At 38.5% G+C, this 25,891-nt stretch overlaps 1 long non-coding RNA gene across 1 annotated transcript in view; it reads right to left on the bottom strand.

The window, feature by feature from the left end:
- Positions 1-725: 725 nt before the first annotated feature.
- The window catches only part of LOC144378581 (uncharacterized), a 39,269-nt gene continuing 14,103 nt past the window's right edge, over positions 726-25,891 (bottom strand). Inside the window, exons 2-6 of the long non-coding RNA XR_013440407.1 lie at positions 23,288-23,362; positions 20,951-21,101; positions 13,516-13,648; positions 10,988-11,243; positions 726-3,005 (exon numbers count right to left, since the gene is read on the bottom strand). This is a non-coding gene — a long non-coding RNA (uncharacterized LOC144378581). The remainder of the gene's footprint in view (positions 3,006-10,987; positions 11,244-13,515; positions 13,649-20,950; positions 21,102-23,287; positions 23,363-25,891) is intronic.

The raw sequence follows: 25,891 nt of genomic DNA, 5'->3' as shown, positions 1-25,891 counted from the left end.
TTAATGCCTTCTAGGGAGAGGCTCTCTGGGGAGTTTAGGTTTCACACAATAAATCAAATCCACCTTCACCTCTTCCCTTCAGGCTGCCAGAAAATAATTGGATTACACCATCTCTCCCAAGGCAGTGGTTCTCAAACCAGGTTATTTATCAGAACACTTGGGAAAGCTTGTAAAATACAGATTTCCAGTCCACTCCACATGTACTGAAGCAGGACCCAGGATTTAGTATTGTTTTAAATCTTCCCGCAGGTATCTTTCTGTAGCCACTTTGATCCATGTGTTGGCCTTGGGGAAGCCCAGAGTTCAGGACCAAGGAGATATTTAATCATGACTCTAAGATGTCATTGTAAAAGAAATGTGTCTCCTATTGTAGCAAATACTGGGAGAGAAACATTACGGTAGCTGTTTTAATTTTTGATGTTCAAACTATATGTAGGAAGTTTTCAACTCTTGACATTTCCCTAATTTTCCTTTGAGAATATTGATGTTACTATTCTGGGTACTGACTGTTAAAATATCAAATCATATCTAGTTCTAAAGCTTTGCAGGCTTTAGGTTTCCTACTATATGTTCTGGATGTTGGAAAATGCTTGAAAAAAATATGAGATCACGATGAGGAGAAAGAATAAGCAGACAAGCTGTTTTCATTTCATAGCAGAATTTTCTGAATTTATTAAGAGCAGCTCCCATTTTTTTCTGAAAAAGTTTACCAGCTCACATCAAAATGATGAACTATCATGAATTTATTAAAAACATGATTGTAAAAAATTTTAAAGAGATCAGAGATCGGGAAAAGGTTTCCACTCTTCTCTTTTCTGCTTATATCACATCATAAACATTTTCCATGTAGTTGTAATTCTTCACATATATGTTGGCATGGATAGGATATCTATGCATATACATACATACAATCTGTAAATAAATGCACCAAAGTAAATGCTAGCATATCAGCAGTAGTGGGATTATAGATAACTTTAACTTCATTTTTGTGTTTTTCAACTTTTCTATAAAAAGATAGATAAATTTAAAATTTTAAAACATATATAATTTAAAAATAAACATATAAAAATTTTTAAAAAGTGAAAAATATGCACATCCTGGCATGTGTTTTATATACTTTAGAAAGAGTAATTGGTTTGGCATTCTTTCCCAAGTTTAGTAAAACAAAGAAAGCATAAAATAGCTTATGCATAGAAAAATAAAGTATGAACCTGCACCTAATAAGAAGTTGCCAGAAGAAATAAGGCAGGGTCTCTCATTTAATCTATTTCTAACTAATTTATATGTCTTAACTCAGCCTCCTTTATTAACTATCTTTTAGTAACTTTCTAATGTTTCCAAAAAAATATATTACTTTTATCAATGAGAAAAACACTATTTAAGTAAACTTGATAGTGTAACCTCTCCTTTAGAAGGAACTATTTCACATTGGATTATTCTGTTACTAGAGATAAAAAAAAAAAAACAGAGTTACTTTTTGTTTTGTATCTTTTGGTGTGATTTTTACATTTTGATTTTTCTTTATCATAGACTTCCTCTCTTTAGGATGTTGGCACAGTTTTACTGGCTCTACTCCAGAATTCAAATCTATGTCAGATATGGAATGTTGTCCATCTTCTCAGCCCTGGACCATCTCCTAAGGGCATGAGTTTCTAACTCCCCACATGCCTGAGAGGCAAAGGGTAGCTCTTGTTCCTCGTGTTCAGTCAGCAGCCTTAATGCATCTAACCTCGGTATGTCCAATGAACTAATGGCTTAGAACTCTGCCACTGGCAACTCTTCATATGCCTGGATTCACAGGTGGTGTCCCAGGAAAGGCACAGCCAAATGGGAGGTACTTATAACCACACCCGGAGGGGGGCGGGTTCTTCATCATCATCCCCATCACCTTCAGTTTTGCACACTGCTTCATTTCGACTAAGAATAGTACCTGGCCATGCTGGACACTCAAAAACATTTGCTAATGAATGAATGTGTCAACGAATCACATGGATATGTGACATCGAGAATAGAGAAATATGCTCTCTTGGCAAAGTCTGTTTTCATGATTTCATCCAGTGACTCACCTGGGAAGACAGGTTTGCTCATGTAACCAACCATCACCACTTCCTTTTATCTTTTCTTTTCCTTTTTGGAAACAGGATCTCACTACATTGCTCAAGCTGGTCTGGAATTTGCAGTCCTCTTGCCTCCCTCTCCAGAGTTGCTGGGATTACAGGCATGTGTGGGAGGCCATCCTCGAATATGATTCTCGAGTTACCTCCCTGGCTGGGCAAGAGGCGCTTAGACACATCTTTGTGTCCAGAGCTTTCCCCACCCTTCTCAGATCCAAGGGCTTGTCTGTGTGGAGGCGTGTCTGGCCACAACCCCTGAAGACCCAATCATCGCACCTGACATTGAGACACTGCTCTCCTTAATCTTCATTCTGGGATTTTCCCCAGAATTTTTTGTTCCCCAATAAAAGTTCACTCCCTGGCATGTTCTCTCTCTCCCTCTCTCTCTCTCTCTCTCTCTCTCTCTCTCTCTCTCTCTCTCTCTCTCTTGCCTTTTCAGTAAGCCTCGCTACTCTAATAGGTAGCTTGAGGCTGGAGGTAGGAGAAGCCATCCTGGAGCTGGTTTAAAGGTAATTAGAGCCTGTCTCTTTAATTCAAACTCCCTTTTGGATTTCTCACGTAGCCGAACCTTCATTTATGAAGCCTGTGCTAGCCACAGGCTAAAGGCATGCATCACAGCATCCGGTTCTAAATGCTCTTTAAGTGACTACTCTGGCACTACCAGCTAACAGAAGAGAAAAAAGGTGCATCATGGAAAAGACAACCACAATAGGCAGATGGGGAATCAGAAATCGTCCAGGTGGTAGATACTTCAGACATGTGGAAAAGGAAACGATTGGCTCAAACAGGACTCACTGTGGTCACCCCCTGGAGCATCTGGGACCTTTGGCTCCTCTGCACCTCAGACCAGCTTCCAGCTTCAGGCCAACAGAGAAGAGCTTCAAGCTGCAACTTGGAACAAAGGGTAGACAGATGTCTCTGTATCTGAGAGCAGCATCCTACCCACATTCCAGGAATGACAGAACAACATGAGAGTGAGACACAGCTCCCAGTGCTAGAGAAAACCAAGTTCCTTGCACCTGATCACATTGACATGAATGATCTGCTTGGACAAACTATAATCCGGTTTTTTAAACATCTCCTAGTCCCACCAGTTTACTTTCTTGTTTCTCACCAACCCCTATCTTCCCCATCCCCTAGGTGATGTCTGATTACTCTGGCCTTCCTTCAACAGGAATCTTTCTAGGTCAGTTGAGCCAGAACCTTCTCTTCCCTCCATGATTCCTGCCAGTGATTTTTCCTGCCAGTGATTTTTCCATCCATGGACCCCTCACCCTGCTCCCTAGTGATAAATTCCCACTGCTCACACTGCATTCAGAGTTGAGACCAATCTCTTTCTCCGTAGTGGGTACATAGGTGGCTGTTATATAACTTTCTGCACTTCTTAATTATTTGAAAATATTTCACATTTATAAAAATACAAATAAAATAAAATTTAAAGTCGGGTCTACACTGTTCTAAATTCTACCTTGGAATCCAAACTCATCTCTTTATCCTTCTCTCAAAGTTTCCAGAACAGAATAAGTAATTTCTGATTACAAATCTTATTTCACTCCTTAGCATGAAATTTATTTATTTCTTTTTTCTTTTGGCTTGTCTGAGTCCCATCCTTTTCATGAGACTCAATTTAAGTTTCATCCCCTATAAAAAAACATGTTAGTTGTTCTTATTCCTCATTAAGAAATGAGTTGGTGTGGTATATATACACAATGGAATATTAATGAGCTTTCAAGAAGAATGAATTATGGCATTTGCCTGTAAATGGATGGAACTGGAAAATATTATGCTAAGCGAAATAAGTCAATCCCAAAGAACCAAATGGTCAAAGTTTTCTCTGATATGGAGATGCTAATACACAATAAGGGGACAAAAATAGAGATTTGTTGGATTAGACAGAGTGGAGTGAAAGGAGGAAAAGGGGTATGAGGTAGGAATGATAGTAGAATGAATTACACATTATTACGTTATATGCTTATATGATTATATGATCTGTGTAACTCTACATCATGTACAACCAGAGGAACAAGAAGTTATACTCCATTTATATATGATGTGTCAAATGCATTCTCTTGTTACATATAACTAAATAGAACAAATTAAGAAATATATTTAAAAAAAGAGATGTGTTTGGTTCCAAGGTAGAATTTAGTCTGTGTGGACCTTGCTTTAAATTTCATTTTATTTGCATTTTATAAATATGAAACATTTCCAACTAATTAAGTGTAGAAAGTTATATAACAGCCATCTACTCACCCACCACAAACTTTAAACAGATGTTGAATTTGGAATACTTGCTTGATTATTGGGCATTCTTTAATGACATGATTTTGAACTTGGATTTTGTAGGCCTGACCTGGGCATTTTAAGCTGGAGGTGAGCACCAAGTTAAAGGGATAACAGGATACCATGGAATTAGCATGAGATATTTTCTTGGATTGAATTATACTCAGAGATTGGAGAGATCAGAAAATGAGAAGTATAAAATAGAAATAATTTTAAAATATCTTGACATTCTTAAATAGTAATACATTAAGGAGGCAAATGAAAAAATGGATGTAAACTTTTAAGTTAAAATATGAACAATCAAAAGCTTCACCTGCTGCATCTACCCGAGGGACTGCATTTTCAGAACCCTGCCCCTCCATCTCCATAGGGTTACATAGTTTTCTTTCTGTTTGGAATGTTTATGTGAAGAATATATGAAATGTTCTCCTCCAAGCCACAAGGACCCACTAAAGTTTGACATGGAGCTTGATATTTTTAAATACTGAAATTATTCTTGTCAATTTCATCTCTGTGACCAAAACACCTTAGAAAACAACTTAAAGAAAGATTTGTTTTGGCTCATAATTTCAGAGGTTTCAGTTTGCTGGCTCCATTGATTTGGGCCTTAGGCAAGCAGAGCATCATGGCGGAAGGGTATGGCAAAGGTAAGCTGCTCACTTATGGCAACCAGAAAGCACAGAAAGAAAGAAAAGAACTGGGGATGATTTAATCTCCAAGGGCATGCTCCCAAGGACCTACTCCCTCCAACCAGGTTCTACCTCCCACATTTCTGCCACCTCTCAATGATGCATTCAGCTGTGAAGCTCTCAATGGATGAATCCCCTGATGAGGTCAGAATCCTCAGAGTCCAGTCACTTCCCCAAATCCTGACCTCTACACATGGACATGGCTGCATTGAGAAGCAATGAACTTTTGGGGAACATTCCATATCCAAAACATAACAATTCTGCTTTTAGCTTACGTTAACCACTATCAATTAAAATAAGCTATTAACCTCAGTGCCAGTTGAAGTTTCTCTTCTAAGAGGCATTCTTTCAGGGATTTAAAAAAAAAAAATGGAATGATCCAGTAAAGAAGAGAAAGAGAAGATGAAGGACCAACTTTAAGAGAATTAGGGGAATCTGAGTGTGGGGCACACAACTGAAACCCCAGGAACTCAGGAGGTGGAAGCAGGAGGATTACAAATTCAAGGTCAACCTCAGCAATTTAGCGAGGCCCTAAGCAACTTAGAGAGAACCAGTCTCTAAATAAAATATAAAAGGGCTGGGGATGTGGCTCATTGATTAAACTCTCTGGGGTTAAATCCTCAGTACAAAAAAAAAAAATAGTGAGAAACAAAGTTTAGGATATACAAGGAATAAGAGCCCACTTGTCATACAAGAAATACAAGGATGACTCGTCTTGTAGTGTGGCTCACATTCATTTCTCACATTCACATTCACTTCCCCTGCTAAGTGACAATCCAAGATGCTCACAGGGACTCTTGCTCCGCAATAAAGAAGACCAAATGTGGGAGAGCAAGCCTGAAGGGAAAGCTTTGGATGCTAAAACAGGATATATTGAACTGAGTGAGTGGGGAACACTTTTTGTGACGAGGAGACACATATTACATAAACGTCTATGATCCAATTTATAACAAACGAAAAAGCTCAAAAGTCGATCACCTACAGCATCTTAAGGAAACCAGTTTGTATTGAACTGACCTTTTTGTCAATTTCCCTGCCAGGACTATTTTGAGGAACAATGCAGAGGCTGATACTGTTACCCACTGACTTCAGCTTTTATCATCCTTGCCTACAACATCTTGGCACCTGTATAAATCACATGATTGATCCTACTTGGAGATAAACCATAATTTCTGTTTTATACTACATATTAAAGTAAAAAAATTCTCCCTGCCCCTGCTGAATAACATGATGGCCACCTTTAGTCCTACCGCTCAGGATAGCCCTCAATTCCTTGGTTTGTATTCCACATCACATATGTGCTTCCCAAGATTTTCCTTTTTTAGAGATTGATCTTCTTTCCTACTGTTGATGCACCTGCCAGCCCTTGTGAGAATCTCCTTCCTGCAGCCGAGAAATCTCTTTTGAAAATCAGTTAATAACTAAATTACTGAGATGATGGATTAATAAGGTGAGCGTCTCATGAAAATCATTTCTGTGGCAGATTAAATGTGATGAGGACTTAATGCTAGATCAAATTCCAGTTATGGATCAAATGATGAGTAATTTAGCAAAAAGAAAAAAAACTAACTCATCATCGTTATAATTTTTAGTAACTCAGTAATAATCGCTTTATTATGTCACACATGGTGAAAGGCAGAATAATAACCCCCTCTAATTCCCAGACTTCTGACTATATTACTGATGTGGAAAAAGGACTGCAGATGTGATGAAGTTTATGAACCTAGAGATAAGGTGAGAATCCTGGATTATCCACAAGGGCCAAAATTGGAAAGCCTTTCCCAGTGGTCAGAGACACTGAACAACCAAAAAAGAGGGAGATAAAACAGTATCTGACTCTGAAGGGGGAGGAGGTGTATCATGAGCCTATAAATGTGAGTGGCGTCTAGAAGTTGCAAAAGGTAAATAGACTTGTCCCTAGAACCTCCAGGAGAAACACAGTCCCACTGATGCCCGCCCATGCCTTGACTTTAGCCCAGTGAAACCCATATTGAATTTCTAGAATACTGAAACTATAAGTTAATAAATTTCTGTTGTGTAAACCACTACCTTAGGATAATTTGTTCCAGCAGCAGTAGAAAGCTAATATGCATTTTGAACAATTTTTTTACTTAAGACTCTGTTCCCTTGTACAAATTCTGCCTAGAGGAATAACACCTTGCAAACCATTTATATAAGTGGTTTTTAAAATCTTACTAACAATTACATATTTCATTTGAATAGGATATTTAGCATGTAAGATAGGCAGACTCACACTTATTAGATGAGAATACAGGCCAGGTTATAAAGTTCCTTGTTCAAGGTTAAAGCTGGAAAGTAATGGATGTCAAATCTCATCTTCTGTCTTTTTTTTTTTTTTATGACACTGAACCTGTCACTAATATTATTGCATCTGACCCTCATACTGACATATTTAGGCAGAAGAAGTAGATGCAGATACTGTTACCTTTATTTTATAGATGCAAAATTTCCTATTTCATATCAGTTAAGTCATTTTAGTGAATAGAAGAAGTGCTCCTCATTTCTTTTGGGGGGGGGGTGGGTACTGGGGATTAAACTCAGAGGCACACAACTACTGAGCCACATCCCCAGCCAAATTTTGTGTTTCTGTTTATGGACAGGGTCTCACTAAGTTGCTTAGTGCCTCACTTTTGCTCAGGCTGGTTTTGAACTTGTAATCCTCCTGCCTCAGCCTCCTGAGCTGCTGGGATTGCAGGCTTGCACCACCACACGTGGCCAGCTCCTCACTTTTAACTCATAATCCAATGCTATTTCCAACTTGTGCTGTCACCAATAAGACACAATGTGTATACCTAGAATAAAATATGCAGGGTATTTAAAAGAGGGAAGAACACAGGCTTTAGATAAAAGCAAACTTGATTTTCAGCAGAAGTGGCTTATAACAAGTGGGTTTACTTTCTTGAATCTCAGTTTTGTCGTTTGTCAAATGCAAGTAATAATGCCTACTTGATACAGTTTATTGGAAGAATATTTTCAGTTCCTAATGGAAATATTGTATTTAAATGCAGTTCCTGAAATAAGTGCATACATAGGCATCTCGTCAGGGTATCATGTCAGTTTCGTGACTGCTTTCTGTTCCTCTTTGCAGATAGATGGAATCCACACTTCAATCAGTCAGAAGTCACTAAATCTTGGCTTTAATCAAACTAATAAAAATCCAACTTAAGAAAGAGTTAAGAGGGAAGCAAAATGCCCCCTTCACTATATGAATAAATTAATTTGTAGTGGTTCCTTCGCTTCTCAGGCCCCTAAAGAAAACTTTCATGAATGTGAAGGCTGGACTTAGTTTTCCGGACTTCTGTTGGAGACAAAAGAGAAGATGACCCTTGACCGCAGTGAACCCTCCTGAAAGAAATTGCAATTATGTTCAAATCTGCCTTCTTTGTAGCGTTCCCATGAAATCTAAATTAATGGGAACCGAGTGCCCCCAACCGAGTGGCTCTGAGCACAGAGCCACTGAGATGCTGGAAAAATCCATCCACGGTCATCTAAAATACAGTCAAGGAACTTCTGCAGTTCAGCACAAACCTATTCTATCTATAGATAGATACAGCATCATAGAAGTAAAAGATATTCTTTTTTAATAATCATTTTTTAGTTGTAGTTGGACACAATATCTTTATTTTATTTATTTTTATGCGGTGCCGAGGATCAAACCCAGGGCCTCGCATGTGCTAGGCACACACTCTACTGCCGAGACACAACCCCAGCCCAGTAAAAGTATCCTTAAAAATATTAATTAGAAATGAGATACAGATTGTGTTTTATTATAAAGTTCCAATATTTTGGAGTGTTCACTGCATTCTTATAATGAAGAATGGTAATATTACTTAAAGTCATTTTGAAGAAAAAAAAACATCAAAAAATAATTCTTCACAGAGACTATTTCAAATACTGAGAAATAAATCATTTTATGAAGAACTGTTCAAAAGCCTTTCTTTCTCGATGACTTTTTTCTGTGATAGAAACTGAAGGGAAATGAGGAAACACATGGTTATTTTAGTGCCTTCTGTGCCTGACTCTTCCTTCCCATTAAAGACTGGGAATAAGATGTTAAAAGAGACACAGTGATCACTCTGCCAACCACTTCTCAAGTCCTGGGTCCTCATGACACGTCTTTATATCATGGAAAGTGGACAAGAAAAGGACATAAGCAAAGTTTCCTAACTAAAATGAACCCAGCCCTAAAATGGGGGACTCGGAGTTAGAAGCTTTGGCTCTCATTGAGTTTTTCACCTGAGCATCCTAAAGGCTATTTTACTTCAACAGGCCCCAAACTACACTCAGCATCCCCCTCTCTCCAGGTGTGCTTCCTCCGGTTTTTCCCTTCTCAGTGGTAGCCATCCCATCTCTTCTTCCTCCTAGTCGTGAGCACAGGAGTTGGCGTTTGCCTTTCTTCCAATCCCTCCTCACAGCTGGAGAATTACTGTGTCCTAATAAGTCCCACCCCCAATAGCCCTTAACTTCAGAAAAATATCACCACCTATGCCTCTGCCCAGGTGCGCAACTTCTGTTACTTTCATACGGTAAAGGATTTCTTAGCTCATCCCGTGTTCTGTTCTTACCTCTTTCTCCCTCCTTGAGGCTTCGTTTCTTAAATATCACTCACGAGATGCCTGCGCTCAAAAGGGTCCTGCTGTATCTCAACCCCTATGAGATGAAGACCACGCACTGTAGCATGGTGTGCAATACCTTTCTTGCTTGGATCCTCCCCAGACAGCTTAGCTTCTGCCAGCTCTGCACAGGTGCCAGCACGTGGCCTTGGATGTTTGCCTCTGGACTTGCTCATTTACAACTCTGCACTCTGTATCTACCATGCTTACCGATAAAATTCACATCCTGACCTCTCTCTCAGGAAAATCCTGCTTGTTCTTTCAAGGGTTCCCTTTAAATGCCCTTCTCTGAGAAACCCACTTGGCTACAGAGGGAGGCCTCTGGGCCTATAAGGATCTGATCTGCTCCATGTGTGGTAAATTTACCCCTCCATCTTCCTCACCATATGCCAAGCACCTTAAGGGCTTCTCCTTTATCACAGGGTGTGGAATGTGGTGAGCATTCAGTTATTGCTCTCGGGATGAATGAGTGGATTTAGGTTAACTTTTCCCCTTGTCTAATGGGGTAATTTAGCTCCAAGGAGCTTAAGCAACTTGCCCAAGGACACATGGCTGGCAAATACAAGAGCCAATAAAAGCAGACAGGAAGGGCCTCCAGATAGCAGCCTAGTAATCACTCTCTGCTGCCAGCTGTTTTCCTATTCAACACAACCATGTCCTGAGGCAACATCGTTCCCCACGTTTCCTATCTTTATTAGGAGGCTTTTATTCTTGGCTTGATTCACTCTTGTGCTGCCAACACCTTTGTTCTCCCATGAGGAGCTACCTCTCATGGGTTCCCAAAGTATGTATTTAGAATGAGGCTGGCCCTGTCCCCTGATTTCAGGAGAAGCCACCTAGGACTCCCCAAGGAGACTGCAGCATCCCTCTGGGTGATTCAGAGTCAATGTCAGTCCAGGACTGGTTAAAACTTTTGAGAGAGACTCTTCTGCCACTAGGCTTATAAAGCAGAACTGAGAAAAGAGGTACTTTGAGAAAGAAGTCAAAAAGGTAAAAACAAAGTTGAGAGATTTCTAAGGACATTGAACACCTTTGGCCTATTGTTCCACGTGCCAGGATGGGTGGCTGTGTAATGTGCTGGCTTGGCTAAGTGGTAATCTAGCTCCCAGAATACCCTCTGCTATAAATTTCTAGTTAGAATGGAAAACAAGACATTTTGCATGAGAGTTAGAAGGTGGAGATGAAAACAGCTGTATTGCTTTTTACCCACGAAAGGGCCACACAGGGGCAGAAGGCAGCACAGCAGTGTAAGCACCTTGCTGGTTACCTGCTCACTTGTCTGGGTGAGGCGTCCAGGTTTGCATCAACTTCACTTTGACTCAGATTTCCTCAGTTTATCAACTCCTGGAAAGGTGTAAGTTTAGCTTCATGAAAAAAAAAAAAAGTGCCGGTTTCCCTTCTGCAGAAAGGAGTTAACATAGTCAGGAGGTGGTAAGAGGTTCCAGTCCCATTCTCCTGGGTTCCAATTCATGTTCAAGCGTGCCAATATTTCTTCACTCTTTCCCACTTTGCCTCCAGCTTCCCTGGGAAACCAAGACAGCAGTTTGATAAAGACTAGTCAACCATCTTTTGTAATTGCATAGGTCAAAGTCTCGTAAAAAAATCCCTTTGTGCTTGTGTGTGTGTGTGTGTGTGCACGTGCACACCTTTTTAATTGGTTAAACCCTTCTCTGATTGGACTCTTAACAGATACATAGCACTATCCCTGGACTTTTTCATTACACAATTGATGTTTAATTAGTGTGTATTTGGTCTCTGTCACTTGCCACTAATTTTAGGATTAATATGCAGATTTATCACATCTTGACTAAACTTGATATCCCGAGGCCAGAATCTGTCCTTCACTTATCCTAAATCCTCAGCACCCATCAGAATGCTAGGTACGTAGCAGACACTTGAGAAACACATGTTGAATGAATTGACAACAAATGGCTACAGAACCAAAATGCCCTCCTGGGACCCTAATGCTAAAGCCTTTCACAATGTGAATGATGTGAAAGATGAAAAGCAGAATGAGAGGGAACCCCGGGGCCCCTGGAGAAAGCTATGAAGATCCCGAGTCTGAGGAGCAGCTGAGCCGTCCACCTGGCAGCCTGCGAGGAGGCTGCACATGTCTGACATCTCATGTTCGCCACTAGCACAACAGGTGTCCCAGGGCAGACAGCCCTCGCACGGAAGTGAGCTTCCTGTCACTGCTGACAGGGATTCGCAAAATGTGCATGAGAGAAGTGGTGCAGGAAGAGATTTTTTTTTTTTTTTTCAAAGCAGAAAATCTGAAAGCATATCAGGTTCCTAGAAAAGGAAGCTTCTGAGAAAGGTGATTTCACAGTAGGAAACCCTATGACTCATCTAAAGAATTTATATCTGAGGTTTAAACGTAAGTGTTAACTGTTCTTTGTGCTTGCCTAGAACACTTTAATACATCCGAAGGAAATGGTAAGTGGTTTATGGAAACCACAAAGACGGAAATTTCTGAACAGAAATTTTTAGAAGGGTTGGTCTGATTTTCAGGGAATCAGGCAATTATCCAGTTTATTTCCAAGTAAAAGCCTGCACAGAGAAAATCGGGAGATATGCCATTAAATATTAAGTCCAAATGGTGGGGGGGTAACAGCCTGAGAGTGACCCCCCAAAGATATCCAAGACCCAATCCTGGAACTTGTGAATATTACCTTATATAGAGGTGTGGTTAAGGATTTTGAATGAGAAGAGTATTCTGGGTTATCCAGCTGGGCCCTAAATGCAATCACAAGCGGCATTGGCAGAGGGAGATGTGACCCCTACCCCTCGTGGGGGCTGGCATAGTGGTAGCCCTATCAACATCTTGTTTTTTTAGCTTCTTAAAACCCATTTTTTTTTTTACTTCTAAACTTCAGAACTGCAAGAATATAAAATATGGTGTTTTAAGCCATCACATTCAGGGTGATTTGTTACCGCAGCCTCAGTACCTTAATAGAAGGGACTAAGCCACGAAGGAGCAGCTTCCTGGATGTAGGCTACAGGGAACAGAGCCACGCACCAGCCTCTAGTCTGTAAGATCCAATAAGGACCAGTAGGCCCCAACTGGCTCCATACCACCACCCCCCCCAAAGAGTGCCTTTTTCACGTGCAGGATTTTCTGGAATGTCTCTAAAAGTCCTCCCCTATCTATATTGAGAATCAGAAAAATCTCTCCTGGATTCACTGCCACCCACTCTCCCAAACTTGTCCTGGTGACCTTGGTGTTTGTTCCACTGACTCCTGGTTTTTGTCGCTCTGCTTGGGCTCCTTCCAGCAGACACTTCATTTAGACGCCTCAGTGATTGCTTTCCCTGGCTCTACCTTGGGATCCTATCTTTAAGGCAAACATTGGCCATATGCCTCACGATCCATGTGCCTGAGCAGCTTCGTTTTCACATCCAGCCCCATTTCATGGAATCCCAAGTGGAATTATTGGTGCAGGTCGTCTTACTTTCCAACAAGGAAAGGGTAAGTGGAAGAGAAGAAAATTATCCCTGGAGCTGGGGTGAGGCCTAATTTGGGATCCTGGCTCCACCTCTTGCTAGTATGTACCATTAGCATTCTCAAAAGTCAGGTTTGATGGTTTTTTTCCCCCTATAAACTGTCTTCATGGGGTTTCTGTGAAGATCAGAGATGATGTATAGAAATTTAGCACAGTGCTCAGCATATACTAGATGCTCAATAGAAATGTATTATAAATCAAGTCAGTGGTCATTTTTATTCTTTCAGTTAATATTATCTTTTCTGTGACTGTGGTCTCTGTAATATAGCCCCTTCCCTGATTATATATCTTACCTAAAAAAGTCTCCACTTAGGTCTCTTGAATGTAACTTTTTGCCCTCATAAGGATCATCCCAAGCTACATTTCAGTGACTCAGAACAGATGCCAAACACCAATTCGGGTTTCTTGTCTGATCATCTGAGTGTACTAGGAGAGAGTTTTACAAAGTTAGAGACAATGGATTCAAACCCTAGATGTTGCTACTTTCTACTTATGGCTTTTCACAAAATTATTTCTCTTCTTTGTGTTTCAGATACCTCATTGTAAAATAGGGATGATATCAGTGACCAGCAAAGTCATAGAAAATTGTGGAAAATTGATACTCCACAAGACAGTGTGTCCAAATGAAAAAAGAAAAAAGAAAAATGTTCTACCCCAATGATGATCAGGGCAACATACAATAAAACACCACTGTGCACCCAGCAGAATGGCTAAAATAAAGATGACTAACAATTTTGACTCTTGGTGAAGAAGTGGAACTGAGACTCTCCTTCATTGCAAATGAGTACAACACTGTTCCCGGACAGAGGCAGGAGCAGTCTTTCTCGCCCTGCCTCACCCCATGCAGTAAAGAATCCATGCAGCCTAAGAGCATGCTCACTCAGAACAGATCCCTGTTCTTTCCCAGGACTATAGTCCAGACAGTTAGGTCTCCAGAGTTTCTTATCTAAATAGACCTCTTGCCCAGGCCCATTTTTACAAAAGCAGACTGGGTATAAACCTTATCCCAAGGGATGACCAAAGAGTGATCATACAGACAAGTACTGCAGATGCATGTTAGATCTGTTGCAATGCAAGGAGAGAAGAACAGCAGACTTTGGATGAGGAGATAGGGATGGCTGTCCCCATGCTGCCCCTGAGAATAACTGGCAAAATCACTATGAACAATAGCTGGAATGTATCTGCAAAAGCTGAAAAGTAATTTCATTAATATATAAACCCACAAAAATTCAAAACTAGGCAAAACTAGGGTTACATAAGTCAAGATAGTGATTAATCCTGGGGAGGTTGGAAGTTGTTTGTGGTCAATGTTTTCTTTTTAATTTTTTTTTTGTTTTAATTAGTTATGTATGACAGTAGCTTGCATTTATGCACTTTGATATATCATACATAATTTGAAAATTTATACTCCAGTAAAGTAGAAAACCTCAAAGACACCAACAAATTTCTAGAGGCATATGGTCAACCCAAACTGAGTCAAGAGGACATACACAATTTAAACAGATCAATTTCAAGCAAGGAAACAGAAGATGCAATCAGAAGCCTACCAACCAAGAAAAGCCCGAGACCAAACAGATTCACATCATGAGTTCTACACAACCTACAAAGGAGAATTAATACCAATACTCCTCAAATTATTCCATGAACTAGAATGGATAAAGAAACCGTGGTATATATACACAATGGAATATTACTCAGCATTAAAAGATAATAAAATTATGGCATTTGCAGGTAAACAGATGGAATTGGAGAATATCATGCTAAGTGAAGTAAGCCAATCCCCCAAAACCAAAGGTCGAATGTTCTCTCTGATAAGTGGATGCTGATCCATAATTGGGTGTTGGGGGCAGGGGCATAGGAAAATGGAGGAACAGTGATTGGGCAAAGGGGAGGAGAGAGGGGAGGGGATGGGAGCAGGAAAGATCGTGGAATTAAATGGACATCATTAACCTAGGTACATGTATGACTGCACATATGGTGTGATGCTACATTGTATACAATAAGAGAAATGAAAAGTTGTGCTGAAAAACAAAACATGGAAAATTATCTGGAAGGAGTCACACCAAAGGTTAACAGTGATTGTGTCACAGAGGAAGACTATGAAAAGAGGGGAGGTAGGAAGGTAAGGGACATTTTACTTTTTTTATTTAGATTTTCTGATTAGCTTGAGTATTTTATAATAAGCTTGTACTGCTTGATAGCTTTTTCAAAACAGCTCCATTGCTTAACTTAGGCATTGACTCTTTCTCCATATCAATTTACCCAATTATAAAATAGTGATGATAACTACCACTCCATGGTATGGTAGCAGGAGGTGGTGTAAGACTTTTTACCCAGTGCCTGGTACTAATAAAGTGTATTTATGTAGGCTATTTATGCTGTCTAATAATGGATGCCAGAAATCAGTGGTTCAAAACAATGACTATTATTACTGCTCATGTAGCTGTAGCTTTGCTAGGAGACAGCTGGCATGCACTGGGCTTGGCCAGGCTACTCTGCTGAGTTTGGCTCTTTTCCATATACTCACACTTTCCTTAGACCAGTGGGATAGTCACGGCATGTTCTTCTTATGGTGGTAGGAGAAGCACAGACAGTGCAAACGTGTGAAGTCTACTAAGGGCAGGGTTCAGAATTGACACTCTACAATTTCTACCTTACTCTATTAACCAAATATGTCACATGATCAAGCCCAAGGTAAAAGGTTATAGAAATATACTTCACTTTGGGAAACCAATGATCTTCTCAGAATGCAAACAATTTCCATGTTACAACAGAAAAGTCTTCGGTAAACAGACCAGTTGGTCACTCAACTTCTCTCTTTGTTCTTGTAAACTTCAAAGTCACCCAGCAAAGAGTATGATATGGGAGTAGTTGAAGAATTAAGGCTAATGATGAAATCCACCACACTTTTAATACTATTATCTCAGCAACTGGGAAAGCAAGCACATAGTGGGTGGTCAAAATTATTTTTGGTAGATGGGTTTTAAGTTTTCCAAACAACATCAGATCGCCTCAAAGATATGTATATATAGAGTTAGACAGATAGGTAGATAGATGGATAGATAAATATAGATAGATGTAGATATATAGATATAGATATAATATATTCTCTGCAAATGAAAGTGCATTAAGATACATCCCTGTCAAAGGGTTATATTGTCAGGTGATTAGGATAAATTTTCAAGGAAGCTTCAGACTCTTTCATACATAATTTTAATTTCATTTGACAAAGAATAAAATAAATCTCCTTAAGTCCAATGAGAATTCCTAATACCAAACTCCTATCCTTTTAGGGAGAATTATTTTTGCTTACAGCAGATTCATTTTTGTTCTTTTTTTTTTTTTAATTGAACCCGGGGTGCTTTACAACTGAGCCACATCCCCAGTCCTTTTATTTATTTTTATTTTGAAATAGGGTCTTGCTAAGTTACTAGGCTGGCCTTGAACTTACCATCTCCCTGCCTCAGCCTCCCAAGCTGCTGGGATTACAAGACTGCACCACCATGCCCGGCAGCTTATAGCATCTTTTTACCAAGAAAGATTATCTGACTTTTAATCATTTGCTTGTGTTGTGACCAAGAATATTTATTCAGCCTCCTCTAATCCTTTTCAAATGCCAAGACCCATGGTGGGTGACCATCCATAGAGGTCACCTCCACAGAGGTCTGCCTGCTGTTTGCTGGTACCCATCACTTCCCTCCTCCTGTCTACTATCTGCATGTGTCATCTTACACAAGCACTTACAGGATAGGATCAATGCACAGGCACAAATCATAAGGAATGACTTAACTCTCCTCACAAGCATTTTTTAATCTAAATTATGCCAGAGAATAAAACTTATTAAGGCACATAAATGTTTGAATGTTTGTAATTCTAAAAAAAGAAAATTTAAAGGTAAAGGACTCTAGACATTCTAAATGAGAATAGACTGCTATATTATTCGAGGTTCATTTTCATAAGAACTCGGAGAATAAAATGAAATATTAACATGCTAACAAACATGCTTTCATCTGAGCAAGTGAGCAGGGATCTGGCTTGTAAGGGTTAAAATCAACATGACAGGTCGTTTCAAAACTTCTGGAAAAATCAATTAGAGTTTAAGCAACCTTTGGGGCAAATATTTGGTCACCAACCTTGCTACAAATCCCAATCTAGGTGCCAATAACAAGTGAATTAAGCTGCTTAGAGTATTTTGAGTGATTGAAAAGGACAGTTCAGACAGATTATCTCAAAGTACAATCAATAATTTTAAAGATATGAATAATTAGCTTTATTATACTTCAGCCAGGTTAAGTAAGAAGTACCATCTCCAGGAGCAAGGTCTTTTTGGCTGCCCACCTTCCCTCCCAAATGGATACTCTCCTTTCGATATTTGCACAGCTTGTGGTTCAGAACAGACCACCTGCTCTAAAAGACCCAGCAACAATTTCATCTGAGGATTTAAGATACTGTTAATCAACTGGGGCTGATGGAAACTGACAGCATCTATGTTGGCCTGAGGTTCCAGTGCAGCAGAGCACCAGGTCATTTCCAGTTTACAATTAGCCCTTGCAAAAGAACAAGCTGATTCCTGAGAAGGGCTTCCTCCAGTCCTTCCTTTGATCTGTTGGCTCCCACACCATCTGTTTTCTTTCTTAGTTTGATAAGGCAGATGGTCAAGAAGCATGTCATTCTGGGAAGATGTAAAAAGGCCAGGGATAAATAATAACCATGAATGTCGCTACCCTCAGCCTTTCCCTAAATGATCTCATATGGTTTAATGACTGTAAAGACAAATCAGACCCTGAGTTTAGGGGGCAACTTATCAGCTAACCATGACTTTCTGGGAAGGGTTCTCCAAAAAGCATGTTTTAAAAGCAGGCCAAATAATAAACAAGGAAGAGATAAGACAAAGTGATAATGTCTCCTCAGCTTTCCAAATCATTAAGGGAACAAGAAAAAAAAATACACGGCAAAAGTCAACCTTGAATTAAAAGCTACTCAAGGGATAGAAATAATAAAAATCCATTACACTTTGGAAACCATCCCCAGAGACTTAGGGAAAAAAAATATATATGAGCTATTGATCAATGACTTGGGGAAAGGGGATGTTTAGGGAATTGGAACATGTCATTTTATTTCCTTCTGGGAGTAGAAAGCACAGAAAGATAGGAAGATGCCTGAGTAATTACAACTGAAAGATTGGGGCTAGAGAAAAATGGAGGAAATGAAAGTTTTCTCATTTCATTCTTTCCATATTTTCTTAAAATAGTGCCCTCATAAAGATGAGAATTCTAAGTAATAGTTACTGAAAGTTTACTATGTGTCAGGAACTTCCCATGTCAATTATATTTTACAATTCAAGTACCACTACATTCCACCAATTCTAACATACACATATACATCTACTCCCCCCCCCCTCTCTCTCACACACACACACACACACACACACACACACACACACTCACACACATTACATTTTAACCTAGAATTTATGCTCCCTTACAATCATCATGGGCCAAAAGGCAGACATGTTATTCTGTCATTGTCTACAAATGTGTAAAGTCACATTAATGTCATTTCAGTTGACTTAATGTACATCATTGACACAGCATATGTTGTTTAATTTCTGTTTTAAAATCATTTATATTGTGACTCAGTATTTAAATTAAAGATTATTTTATAAGCATAAAAACTGAGCAAAGATGTATGGGATAAATTTAATGTTAGTAAAGCAAATATTCATGTAGGAAAGAAATTTCATCTTTTCTTACAAAGCAACAACCAAATGCTTTATAAGTCTCTGAGAATCAAAACTACCAATAAACAGATAAATGTGTGCTTCATTTTGTTACTGAGAATTTTATGCAAAATTATTGCTATTATATGCCAAGAAATGCAAGAGAAGACAGAGAAAATTATCAAATCCCCAGGAATAGATTAATGTCATTTCCAAACAGCCCAGTTTGGATGACTGGTACATGATCAGCAATGTTGTGTTTTGTTTTGTTTTCTTACTGGAACATTAAATAATGCATCTTCTGTCTAATGGCACTGAGATTCAATAAGAAGGATATTATCACAAGTTTCCTTTAGCCACAACAACAAAAAAAATAACAAAAAAAAAAAAAAGAGAGAGAGAGACCAGAAAGTTAAGTCATTTGTTCCAAAGTCCAAAGGGAGTGAGATCTTAGAGATAACACTTAAAAAAAAAAAAAAATGAGGCCAGCCTCATTCCAGAATTCAAGGTCATTCATGGTGATAAACCATTTCCCAAACAGGGGAAAACATCGGCATGATTCTTTGAAAAATTGTCAGATCGCGGCATTTTTTTTCTAATAGATTTTTATCTCAGTCAGAGTAGAAGTTGACATCATTTATATGGCCTAGTGGGACTTACAGGGTCCATGTTACTCCCCTGCCTCCTGGCCTTGCCTCTCTATCCCTTCTCCTGTTCCTCTTCACTCTCTCTGTTCTGGTTGCGTTGACTCCTTGTTTTCCCCTTAGCATGTAGCAAGTTCACTTCCACTTCAAATATGCTCCTGCATCAGGACCTTGTCCTGGCTTGTTCTCATCACCTGGAGCAAATTCCCTACCTCGTCTGCACTTCATTCACAATGCTGTTCCATCATTGTCTGCTCAATGTCACTGTATCAGAAGCCTCGTGACCTTTGTATCCTCTTTTAACATGTTTTATTTTCTCTGTAACACATTAATATATGAAATATTACATACGAATTTTTTCTTTTGTTCCTAAAATAATGTAAGTAAGCTTTAGAGAGCAGAAACTTTGTTGCATACATTTCTGTATCCCTATAAACAGTAGATATGTGATAAAGGAATGAAAAAATGATTTAATATTCCTCTGACAATGTTGTACCATCTCTTTCCCTTCTGTTTTATTGTTGATTCAGAAAATTATGTACACTGATGTCTGTGAATTATTATTTTATAAATCAATAATTCTGTTTTATACTCCATTTAGGAGATTAATGAGGGGTGACACTTGTGAAGTCAGACCCTCTATATTTAGTGCAGAGTCTGCCACTTGCCAATGTGCAGTCATGAAAGTTATTTAACTCCTATTCAGTTCTTCGCCTGTGAAAATAAGATGATGAAAGTATAGGATTTAATTCTGATGATTCTTATAAGGATTAAATTAAATAACACAAGACCTGCCCAGCTTGGTGGTGCCCAACTGGTAATCTCAGCAACTCAGAGGGCTGAGGCAGAAGGATCACAAGTTCAAAATCCAGCCCCAGCAACTTAGTGAGGCCCTAAATAACTTAGCAAGATATCCTGGTACTAAATAATAATATCAACAAAAACAAGACCTGACAGGTAATAAGCATTTAATAAAATATTGACTTTTACTGAACTATTTCCAACCTAATAGGAACCATTAGCAACAAAATGCTTTTCAAGCAGGAGGAAAAATTTTCCCCCAAGAGGATATTTGATGATGCTGGGAATGTTTTGGTCATCACAGCAAGAGTATCATAAGGCCAGGGAGCTGCTAAACATCCAAATTGCACCTCCGAAAGAAAGAATTATCCAGCACAAAATGGGATAATGTCACTGATAAGAATCCAGATTGAGAACATTTGTTTCACCATACTGCAAACCCAAATATTCCAGAAGAAGTAAGAAATCTAAAGAAACATTTAAAACAAATTTTAAAAACCCACCATTGTTCTCCTTGCCATGCCTATAAAATCAACTCAGAGCTGCAGTATATGCTCATCTTACCCACTCTGGAACGCTGGCCTTAAGTCTTTCACCATTGCCCTTCTAGATTCAAAGCCAAACTGATGCAGGTATTACTTTCCCAGTCTCAGGATTCCCAGCCAGTTGTCCTTGAAGATTCTTGGGTTGGCCTTTTCAGTTCTGCTTTAGACCACTAGAGGGTAGAGAAACACTATCAATCATTCAGCATTTGGTCAGCAGACTTGAAATTTGGGGTAATGTCAATCTTAATAAAATGCTAAATTAGTCCTGGCCCCTAAAATAAAAACTGCTCAGAATAGATTAATTAAACCACTTGATGTGTATGCAGTTTAACAGGCTGATTCAAATATTTCACTCTAATTGTCATCACCCCTAACCTGTAAGGTAAGGTAGTAATTAAATTCAATGTCATGCTAAATGAAGACCTAATAAAAATAAACGAATAAAATTGTGTCTATTATGACATTTATTATGATTTCCCTTAATATTGTGGTAATAAATTTTGACTATATTTATAAACTTTCTTTGATGAAGATTTGATTATACTATGAACTAAATCATATCAAATTAATTTATAGAGAATCTTATCCCCCAGAAATTAAGCAAAAAATTGAGCATGAATTAAAACCTGAAAATAAATTCCAAATTAGAATATATAGCATATTAATGAATCCTGGACCAAGAACAACCTAGAGTCATGCCCATTTTCTTAACAATATTGCATTAGAAGGGACCAGAATGACGAAAAAATGTTATAGCATCGTCATTAAATATTCAGATATAGCTCCATTTTCCATGCTTATAGTGGGGCCACACAGAAGCATTGAAAAGAAAGAAGTTTGGAGGGTGCCAGGTATGGTGGCACATGCCTGTAATCCCAGTGACTTGGGAAACTAAGGCAGAAGATTGCCGATCCAAGGCCAGACTCAGCAACTTTGTAAGGTCCTAAGCAACTTAGTTGGACCCTGTCTCAAAAGAAAAATGAAAAAGTCTGGGGATGTGATGCCAGACTCCAAAAGATGTGTCTCAGAGGAAAATTGCTTCTGGGTTCAGTCTCCACTATTAAAAAAAAGAGGGAAAACATGAAAAAAAATATTTGAAGAAAAGAAAGTCTAACTATTTTCCATTTTAACTAAAATTTAACAAATGTGGTGAAACAAATATTATTACGTACATGATTCCTAAACTTACTCTTCTGATGTTCCAACTTGTCCATAATTGTCGCTTAAGAGATTACAGAATTCTGTCCAAAATTCTTTTAATTTTCTTTAATATATATACATATACACGCACACACATACAAATGCAAGTAAATTTAAAAAGCCACGTGAGCATTTTGATATGTGGCTAAAAGACAAAATGATGCTGTCAAAGCTGGCAAATGAGATTAGAAATCAATGATTCATAAAAGTTTAAGTAGTGCATTAGAAAACAGCAGACTTTAAGAGACTACGTGGAAGAGTGGTTAACTATACAAGCCTGGTAACAGACTGGGGGTTTGAATACTCCTTCAAAGTAATAGTTCTGACATTCTGGGAACATTGTTTTATGTCTCTGTAACTCAACTGTAGAATAGCTGTACCGGTCATAGAATACATGGGTAAATATAGGTATGATGTTTAGAAATGTCCTTGGCAAATATTAACCTACGTAAGTGTTGTCTCTGATGATTATCATTTCCTTTAATAGATAAACCATCAGAAAAGATAATATCTTAGCCTCTTCTCTTCTACTAGACACGCCTTTTCTTTCCAAAGTATTTACTGAATCATTGTATTTCTCAAGAAAAGCAACAAACTGAACATATTGGACTTCATAAAACTCGAAAAAATCTGAAAAACTTGGCTCAGTTTCAGAGCTGTTCCATCAAAATCATCACAACAGAGGCAGTCCTTCATTTCTTTTCTTTTCCTTCCCCCATGACCTGCCCACTCCACACCCCACTTTTATGTAAACAACAGGTGCAAATCATGGAGGGAGAAGAAGTAATCATTCTGTTTCTTCTTTTTCCATTTAACTACAACACTCAAGCCAGATCTGGGGATAATCATAATACATAACAGAAAAAAAAGCCTTTTAAAACCATTGTGAAGGTTCTTTTAGAAAGCTCAAAAGCATTAATGGAAACATTTTTCCCCTTTTATTAGATTCTAGAAAGTTTTACTGGATGTTGAACATTTTTATTTCCCTCCTGTAATAACTGGTTATTATTAACTTCTGATAAGACCAGAGGAAGGGGAAGTGAGGAATACAGACACAGTGTCAGCCCCTTAAGAGTTAAAGCCTCCATTTGTTGCCATGGAGACAAGACCCTTATACCTGGTGATGTGGATTCCAGGGACATAGAGTGTACCTCACCTTGCACTTCATTCAACTGCAATCAACTGCATTTCATTCAGAAAAATCTTCATTTACAGAGTTCAGTCCCAAATCCTAAAAGGGCCAAAATATCAGATGCTCAATACATTACATTGTAATTCCATTAGTTAAAATTTGTTAACCAACATCACAATCAGCCTCATATCACATCAGTGTTTATTCCATGACAGAGGACTGATTTTCCTAAAAATTAAAAATTAAAATATGCATGTAATAAAAAATAAATACTAAAAGTTTGCATTAATAGTCTTTTATAATCTAGCTCAACAGGGCCCCTCTATTTGAAAAAATTATTTAAATGTTTCTCTATTCCACAGAGCATAGACAGCTGGATTGGTTTTGAATACTTGCCTTACCACTTATTATATAATTTTAATCTAAATTCCTAATTTTAGAGTTAAGGTTGTAGCTCAATGCTACAAAATATGGTTAGCATGCACCAGGCCCTAAGTTCAATCCCTGGCACCATAAAAATAAAATAAATGAAAGAGTTCCTAATTCTCTATGTCTCTATTTTCTCATCTGTAAATTATGAAGAATAATATGCTTTACCTCACAGGGTTACTGCGAAGATTAAATAAGTTAATATACTAAAAACATTAGGTGCTTGGCACATTATAAACACTATTTACATAGATGTTTGTTATAATAAGATTGGTTTTGATTAGAAAGTTTGATGACTTTAAATGATCTTTATTTTAATTAATTTTGAAACTCTATTTGTAATGCTCACTTTTATTATATGCATAACTAAATTAAAGAACACAGTGTGAAAGAAAAGGAAAAGGGAATTCTCTTAGGCGTATTTTCTATTTTCCTTCATTTTTGTCTCTGAGGCTTGTATAAAACATCTTGCTATATTCAATCCCAGTTCATGACAAATCCAAATGAATGAATGAATGATGAACAGAACAGTTTTCTAACCAACTGGCAGCCGGGGCCATTCATTCTGACTGTGGAACTGGACTGAAATTACTTAGCAACCATTTGAGTAAATGATGGAAAAAAACTCAGCGGAGCAGTTTCATTATCGTAATCAAGCAAATATCATTAAAGTCTTTCTCTTACCCATATTTCCTGAGCTCTGCCTATCTGCAAGTTACCAGTATAAACAGGTCCAATTAAGGAAAATAGTGGCTCAGACACCCCAGATCATGGGTGTAGAGAAACATGTGGTCTCAAAATCATTGGAAGAATGTTTGGCAAATCATTTGGCTTATATGAAGACAAATACATTACATAATGGAATGTTTTGGATTGGAAATCCTTGCCAGGACACTGAGTTTGTGGCTTGTGCAGGCATTATCTAGTTCCTGGGCTGGAATGACACTTGAGTAATATTTCTTCTCTGTGCCATCCTGTGACATGATTCTGGTTTAGTTCTACCATCTCCTTCTACTAAAGGTTTCAAGTCAGGAGCATCTAAGAAGCTGAGTTCGATTTCCCAGAGTTTTTCCTTACACGTCTTTATAAGCTACAGCAGAACTGTAAGTTCCAACTCCCCAAGAGGCAATTCATGTTCTCCAAATACATTTATTGAGCACCTACTAAGTAACATATTGAGTTTTCTGTTAGAAATACAAAACTAATTCAAAATAAGTCCTTATTTTCAAGAAACATATTATCTTCTTGAAACATGTAACAAAACATAATAATAAAACAATGTTTTTAGAAATATTTCTATAGGAATAAGTACAAGGTACTATGTGAATTTATAATAATACTTACAATAGCTAACATCTTTTTTTTAATCTATTACTTTTCTAAAATTCTGTGTACATTAATTCTTCCAAACATATGATAGTCCTGAAAGCGAATTTGAGGAACTGAGAGGTTAAGTCATCTTTAGACATGCGGTAAGTGTTAAGAGTCGGTTTAGGAGAAAGGTGTAATTTGTGTTAGGAGAATGACAAAGATTTCCTGGAAGAAGGAGGTAGAATAAGCTCTGCTACTTGGGAGATGAATGAGTCAATTAGATAATATAGGGGAAAACCAACCTGGCAGAGGAAAATCTGTGCCAATATAACCCTTATACCTGGCAAGGGGGCCTCAGCTCCTGGACTCTACCACCCCCTGGCTTCCCACCAAGGTTATAGAGTCTATAAGACCAAGAGAGGCTTACCCAGAGCTCATTCTCACACTCCATTCTAGACTCTGATCTGAAATCCAGGACTCCAGAAGCACTTGCCCCAGTGGTCCTTTGTCCCTTAAAAACCTATAAGGTGCTTCTTTCTCATTCTCTCCTCCCAGGGGTGAACTAAGACTGTATTTTTGCTGGTAAGGGATAGCCATTTCCAGATGTGTTGACGGTTCCTTGATGGGTGGATTGCATGCCAATATTCCCACAAGAACAATCTTTGGTGGTGCAGGACAGATCAAGGGGTGGGAAGAGAAGCCCCGTAGGCTGGGTGCTGGGAATGCCCACTTGAGCCATGACGTTTTGATGTGGAATTCTGGAATCTGAGAATTCAAAATCTAAACATAGCTTCCTAGGTAGCTTTAAAAGTTTTTTTTTGTTTTTTTTTTTTTAAATCAAAGGCAGAGGACAGAATGTATTTTATGCAACAATGTATTAGCTTAATG

This window comes from Ictidomys tridecemlineatus, chromosome 6 (genome assembly GCF_052094955.1).
Source record: "Ictidomys tridecemlineatus isolate mIctTri1 chromosome 6, mIctTri1.hap1, whole genome shotgun sequence".
NCBI classification, from domain to species: domain Eukaryota; kingdom Metazoa; phylum Chordata; class Mammalia; order Rodentia; family Sciuridae; genus Ictidomys; species Ictidomys tridecemlineatus.
The sequence above is the reverse complement of the archived record's forward strand: the minus strand, read 5'-3'. Positions and strand labels throughout refer to the sequence as shown.